Below are 7889 nucleotides of genomic sequence, written 5' to 3'. Positions count from 1 at the left end.
GAGAGAAGGGATATTTATCGGTTTTCTTTGTTTTTTTTTTTTTAAGATGTTGGGGGTAGGAGTTTATTAATTAATTTATTTATTTTTGCTCTGTTGGGTCTTCGTTTCTGTGCGAGGGCTTTCTCTAGTTGTGGCAAGCGGGGGCCACTCTTCTTCGCGGTGCGCGGGCCTCTCACTGTCGCGGCCTCTCTTGTTGCGGAGCACAGGCTCCGGACGCGCAGGCTCAGTAGTTGTGGCTCACGAGCCTAGTTGCTCCGCGGCATGTGGGATCCTCCTAGACCAGCGCTCGAACCCGTGTCTCCTGCATTAGCAGGCAGATTTTCAACCACTGCGCCACCAGGGAAGCCCCTATCGGTTTTCTTTACTGCTGTATTCCCAGCTCGAGGTAGACAGTCAATGAATATTTGTTGAGTGAGTGAATGCGTGGGTGTGTAAACAAGTTGTGTCTTCCCCACCCCCACCCCCCAAGCTGCACCGGTGGCTCGCGGGGATCTTAATTCCCCCACCAGGGATTGAACCCTGGGGCCATAGCAGTGAAAGCCCAGAGTCCTAACCATTGGACCGCCAGGGAATTCCGAAGTTGTGTCTTTAAAAAAAAGTTTTAAAGAAAAACTGCATCGTACTATACATATTTTCTAAAAAGCACAGTGCTTTTTAGCAATACACTAAAGACATCTCTGGAGATCAGTGGGCATATTTCTGACACTTTAACAAAAACGGCTGCATAGTATCCCACAGCGTGAATATACAATTCATGTAATGGTTCCCATATTGATGTTTGTGTTATTTTTGTTTACTTGTTTGCCACTTCTAACAATGCTGCAGTAAAGGTGGAGGGGGGGGGATTGGAGGAAGGTGGTCAAAAGGTACAAATTTCCAGTTATAGGATAAATAATTGGGATGTAATGTACAACTTGATGACTACAGCTAACCCTGCTGTATGATATATAGGAAAGTTGATAAGAGAGTACATGTTATGAGTTCTCGTCACAAGGAGAAATTTTTTGCCTTTTTTCTTTCTTTTTATTGTATCTATATGAGAGATGGATTTAAGCTGGACCTATTGTGGTAATCGCTTCACATTACATGCAAGTCAAACCATCATGCGGTATGCCTTAAACTTACAGTGATGTATGTTAATTATTTCTCAGTAAAACTGGGGGGGCGCGGTGTAAAAAAAATCCTTAAATGCATTTCTTTGAATACAGTTGTTTTATTTCTAAGGGACAGATCCTAGGAATTAAGATTACTGAGTTGAGATAAGCATATTTTTTTCATTTTAATAGACACCATAAGATTGCTTTCCAAAGTTGTAGCAGTTCACAGTTCCACCAGCAATGAAAGTGCTGACAGCATCACTGCTACTGGGCTATATAGCTTCTGCTTTTTCCTTTTACCAGTCTGATAGGGGACAAGCACTAATTTTTTGTTGCTTTAGTTTGGATTTCCGTACTAATGAGGTTGAGCATCCTTTCCTGTGTTTATTGAACATTTGGATTTCCTCTTCTCTGAAATTTTCTGTGGGGTTGTTGCATTTTTCTATAAATTTTTAGGTACTTGTGCATACTGGAGAGAAAACGTTTTATCATATATGTTGCAACTATTTTCTTTGGTCTAGTGTTTATTTTCTGAATATATATACATATATACATTTATAATTTATTTATTAATCTTTTGCCATGCAAAATTTTGATTTTTACATAGTCAGATTTATGTAACTTTCCCTTTCCCTTTTGCTTAGGAAATTCTCCCCATGCCAAAGTAAAACAGTCTCCAAAACTTTTTGGTAAAGTATTTGTGTTTTTGCACATGTCATTTTTATTATTAATCTTGAATTAATTTTTGCATATGGTGTGAAGTAGTGATCTAAACTTGATTTCATCCTCACAGTCAATTTTTTCAGAAACATTTATTAAACGATCACTTTCTCACCAAAGTGAAAAACATTTGTATCATATTAAATCTCTTCAAGAATCAGACATATTTTAAGTCATCTACTGTATTCTACTGGTCTGTATTTATTCTTGGTAAATACCATACTGGGTTTTTAAAATATTTATTTATTTTTTTTAATTTTTATTTTTGGCTGCATTGGGTCTTTGTTGCCACATGCGGACTCCAGAGCACGTTGGCTCTGTAGTTGTGGCACGCAGTCTCTCTAGTTGTGGTTCGCGTGCTCAGTAGTTGCAGCATGTGGGCTTAGTTGCCCCACAGCATGCAGGATCTTAGTTACCCGATCAGGGATCGAACCTGCATCCCCTGCATTGGAAGGTGGATTTTTAACCACTGGACCACCAGGGAAGTCCCCCTACTGTTTTTAAATATTTACTCTTGGTAAATACCATACTGTTTTTTATATACATTTTATAAACATATTTATATATATATTTTTTATGTTGAGGTGAAATTGAAATAAAATTAATCATCCTAAAGTGAACCATTCAGTGGCATTTATTACATCCACACTGTTGTGCAAATACCACCTCTATCTACCTACAAAACATCTTCATCATCACAGAAGGAAACCCATTCCCCTTGAGCTGTTGCCTTCCATTCCTTCCTTTTTCCTTGCCCCTAGTAACCACCAATCTGCATTCTGTCTCTGTGCATTTACCTATTCTGGGTATTTCGTATAAATGGTATCCTAAAATATGTGACCTTAGACGTCTGGCTCCTTTCACTTAGCATATTGGTTTTGAGGTTCCTAGATGTTACAGAGTATTTCAGTACTTCCTGCCTTTTTATGGCTGAATGCTATTGTATTATTGTATGGATATACATTTGTTTATTCATCCACTGATGGACAGTTGGGCTGTTTTCACCTTTTGCTTTGGCGAATACTGCTGATATGAACATTCATGTACATGTACTTGTTGGAGAATATGTTTTCAGTTCTTCTGGGTAATACACCCTGGAGTGGAACTGCTGAATGATACAGTAATTCTATGTTTAGATTTTTGAGGAAGGACCAAACTGTTTGCCACGACATCTGAACAGTTTTACGTTCCCACCAGCAATATACAAGGGTTCCAATTTCTCCACATCCTTGCCAACACTTGTATTTGTTGTTGTTTTTTAATTATTAGAGCTGTCCTAGTGTATGTGAAGTGATATCTCACTGTGGTTTTGACTTGCGTTTCCCTGATAACTCATGATGTTGAACAATCTTTTCATGTGCTCACTGGCTATTTTACATATCTATTTTGGAGAAATGTCTGTTCAAGTCCTTTGCCATTTTAAATTGAGTTGCCTGTGGTTTTTTGTTGTTGAGTTATAGGAGTTCTTCATTTTCTATATACTAGTCTTTATCAGATATATGATTTACAAATATTTTCGCCCACTCTATGGGTTGGCTTTTCATTCTCTCGATGGTATCCTTTGATTCACACAAGTTTTTAATTTTGATGAGGTTCAATTTATCTGTTTTTTTCTTTTGTTGCCTGTACTTCTGGTATCATAGTTAAGAAATCACGACAAGTCAATGGTCAAGATTTTCCCCTATGTTTTATAGTTTTAACTTTTTTTTTTTTGGCCACCCTGCGTGGCTTGTGGGATCTTAGTTCCCTGACAGGGATCGAACCTGGGCCCATGGCAGTGAAAGTGCTGAGTCTTAACCACTGGACCACCAGGGAATTCCTAGTATAGTTTTCACCCTTAGATTTAGGAATCTGATCTGGTTTTGGTTAATTTTTGTACACGGCATAAGGTAAGGGTCCAACTTTTTCTTTTGCATGTGGACATCCAGTTTTCCCAGTACCATTTGTTGTTCAGAGTGTCCCTTCTCCTTGGATGGTCTTGGCACCTGGTCAAAAATCAGTTGACTATATATGTGAGGGTTTATTCTGAGCTCTCTATTCTATTACATTGGTCTGCATGTCTGTCTTTATGCCAGTAAGACACTGTTTTGATTACTGCAGCTTTGCAGTTTTGAAATTAGAAAGTATGAGTCCTCCAACTTTGTTCTTCTGTTTCAAGACAGCGTTGGCTATTTGGAGTTCCATATGAGTTTTAGGATATGTTATGCAAAATTGCCGTTGGGATTTTGATAGAGATTGCACTGAATCTGTATTTCACTTTGGGTCATGTTATGGGCTAAATGGTGTTCCCCTGAAATGTATATGTTGAAGCCCGAACCCCCAGTACCTCAGAACAGGACTGTGTTTGGAGATAGGGCCTTTTATTTTATTTACTTATTTTTTTAATTTTTAATTTTTTTTTGTGGTTCGCGGGCCTCTCACTGTTGTGGCCTGTCCCGTTGCGGAGCACAGGCTCTGGACGCGCAGGTTCAGCGGCCATGGCTCAGGGGCCCAGCTGCTCCGCGGCATGTGGGATCTTCCCGGAACGGAACCCGTGTCCCCTGCATCGGCAGGCGGACTCTCAACCACTGTGCCACCAGAGAAGCCCGAGATAGGGCCTTTTAAAAGGTGATGACTTTCTCTTTCTTTCTTTCTTTCTGCCACTCCCCAGGCGTGACACGTGGGATCTTAGTTCCCCAACCAGGGATCAAACCTGCGACCCCTGCAGTGGAAGCGTGGAGTCAACCACTGGATCTCCAGGGAAGTCCCCAAATGTGGTTACTTTAAAATGAGGCTCAGTGGGCCCTAATCCAATCTGAAAGGAGTCTTTATAAGAGGAGCACTTTGGACACACAAAGAGACACCAGTGATGTGACCACACAGAGGACAGACCGTGAGGGCACCGCAAGAGGGCAGCCATCAGCAAGCCAAGAAGAGAGGCCTCAGAAACCAAACCTGCTGACACTGTGATCTTGAATTTCTGGCCAGAATTGTGAGAAAATAAATTTCTGTTGTTTAAGCTACCCAGTCTGTGATATTTCCTTATGGCAGCCCTAGCAGACTAATTCAGACAGTACTGTCGACAATATTAATTCATGAACATGGGATGTTTTTCCATTTAAGTCTTCTTTAATTTCTTTCAGCAATGTTTTGTAGCTTTCAGTATACAAGTCTTTTTCCTCCTTGCGTAAATTTATTTTTTAAATAGCTATTTATTTATTTATTTATTTATTTGGCTGCGCCGGGTCTCAGTTGTGGCCCGCGGCATCTTTAGTTGCAGCATGCGGGATCTAACTCCCTGACCAGGGATCAAACCCGGGCCCCCTGCGTTGGGAGCACAGAGTCTTAACCGCTGGACCACCAGGGAAGTCCCTATAAATTTATTCTTAAAATTTTTATTCTTTTTGTTGTTGCTGTTGTAAATAGGATTTTTTTTTTAAATTTCCTTTTCAGATTATTCATTGCTGGTGTATAGAAATGCGACCGATTTTTGTGTGTTGATTTTGTGTACTGCAACTTTGCTGAACGCATTTATTAGCTCTAGTTTTTCATATGTGTGGACTCTATCTATAAAATTTTAATGAAAATGGCTTTGGCATTTAACTGCCATATGCCATATGTCTTAGTTTTTCTTCTTTGTTCATTTATTTATTTATTTTTGGCTGCGTTGGGTCTTCGTTGCTGTGCGTGGGCTTTCTCTAGTTGCGGTGAGCGGGGGCTACTCTTTGTTGCAGTGCACGTGCTTCTCATTGCGGTGCCTTTGCTGTGGAACACGGGCTCTAGGCGTGCGGGCTCAGTAGTTGTGGCTCGCGGGCTCTACAGTGCAGGCTCAGTAGTTGTGGCGCACAAGCTTAGCTGCTCCGCGGCATGTGGGATCTTCCCGGACCAGGGCTCGAACCGGTGTCCCCTGCATCGGCAGGCGGATTCCCAACCGCTGCGCCACCAGGGAAGTCCCACCCGTCTTTGGTAATCAGGTAATTTGATAATCTTGCTCAAACAGTTTCCTTCTATTTCTATTTGACTTAGAATTAATATAAGGAATGGATGTTGAATTTTATAAAAAGCTTTTTCAGGTACCTATTCATGTGATCAGACATGTTTGCACACCTGAGTCTCTGTTTCTTCATCTATGAAATGGGGACAATGATCGAATGTTCCTGATAGAACATCATGAAGATTACTTGATAATCTAAGAAAAGGGATCTGCTATGGACTGAAAGTTTGTGTTCCCCACAAACTCCTATGTTGAAACCTAACTCCCAATGTAATGGTATCAGGAGGCAATTAGTCTGTGAGGGCAGAACCCTCATATTTGAGTTGAATGTCCTTATAAAAGAGACCTCAGTGACCTTCCTCATCCCTTCTATCACGTGAGGACACAGTAAAAAGATGGTCATCTATGAACCAGGAAGCAGGCTCTCACCAGACATCGAATCTGCCAGAGCCTTGATCTTGGACTTCCCAGCCTCCGGAACTCTGAGAAATTTCTGTTGTTTGTAAGCCACCCGGTCTATGGTCTTCCCGTTACAGCAGCCTGAATGGACTTAGGTCAAAACAGGATGTTATCTCATCACATTCTCCTTAACCGCATCGATGCACTGAATTTTGTTGATAGATGTACCTGTACCACTGACTGTGGTGCGTATTGCCTGGCCATCGCTGACCTCCCTCCTGAGCCCCAGACCTGGGGTTCCCACAGCCTCCTGGACAGGCTCCTCTAGAAGTCAGACCTCCCATACCAACCATGACCCCAAATGGCCTTAGTGTCTCCCCCAGACCTGTTCCTCCTCCCCAGTCCTCATCTCGGGGACAGCCTCTTTGTCCCCCAGTCCCCAGGGCAGAGGCCTGGGCCTTTCCCTAAACGCCCTCCTTGCTCCCACTCCTTCCATGGCCCGTCAGCTTCACAGCCTGTTCACGAGGCCTCCTAAGCATCCCTCCCGCCTGTCCCTTCTTCTCCTTCCCACACCAGGCTTTGGTCCAGCACCGTCCCCTCCTGCCCAGGTCCCTGGCCTACGGCCTCGAGTCCTGAGCCATCCTCCACAGGGCAGCCAGAGCATCTTTCTACATCTGACCATGTCCTTCAGCTTCTCAGCTTGAACGCTCTTCTGATAATACCTAAGCTCTATAATGTGACCTCAGTGGCCTTGCCTGCTCTGGAGCTATGCTGCCTCATCACGGACAAGCTGGTCCAACTGTCTGCCCTGGTATCCCCTCAGAGGGGGTGTCCCCTGGGCCTCTGCTTCTACAGTGAAGGAGTGGAGGGGGTGATCAGAGGACCTGCACAGTACCTTCACCCAAGACCTCTGGGGAGCGGCTGGAGTTGAGCCTATTGGCTGGACGGGGAGTGGAGTACAAAGGCACATTTGCTTTTTGCCTTTCGGTCTGTCCTCTTCCCCTTCTTGACACACATGTTCCTTACAAGAGCGGCCCTTCCCCACACAAAAGCAAGAGATTAGGGAGGGATTGACAACCCTCAGCTCCCGGGGTGGGCTCTGAAGGGCTTAACCCAATCAAGGTCCCATCTGTCTGGCAGAGTGAGTGGTAAAGTAGTGAGCTTATGACCCAACCCCACCCAATCAGAGTGACTGACAGGACTTTTGCCTGGGCATGTTGGACTTCAGCTCCTTTTTTCTCTGGACAGTAAGACGTGTGGATGTGCAGCCTCAGACGGTGAAGTGGGCTGGCCTGAGGTCAGAGACCACCCTCAGAGAAGGGCAGAGCAGGGAAAGGTAGAGAAATGGAGCCAGAATCCTATGGACATTGAGGACTTCTGGATCAAACTGTACCTGAAGCCTATATTAACAAAGTCCATAAATTACCATTTCCATACGGACCACCGAGTGAAATTTTTGCTACTTGCAACCAAAACAAAAATTCTAACCTCTCCAGAGCCCCCTCCTTAAGATAGACACTAGGTCTGTGTTGCCATTCAAAATATTTTAACAACTAGTATCAAACCTGGGCACTGAACAATCAGAACAGACTGCAGGTCATAGCAACGGGCCTGGGTCATGGAGGACCCTGCTGGACTGTAGGGAGGTCAGGGGCACTCTGGGGAGGGGCTGAGTAGGCAGGCACACAGAGAAGCCACTA

The sequence above is a fragment of the Physeter macrocephalus genome, chromosome 17, assembly GCF_002837175.3.
Source record: "Physeter macrocephalus isolate SW-GA chromosome 17, ASM283717v5, whole genome shotgun sequence".
NCBI lineage: Eukaryota > Metazoa > Chordata > Mammalia > Artiodactyla > Physeteridae > Physeter > Physeter macrocephalus.
Note: the sequence above shows the minus strand (reverse complement) of the source record.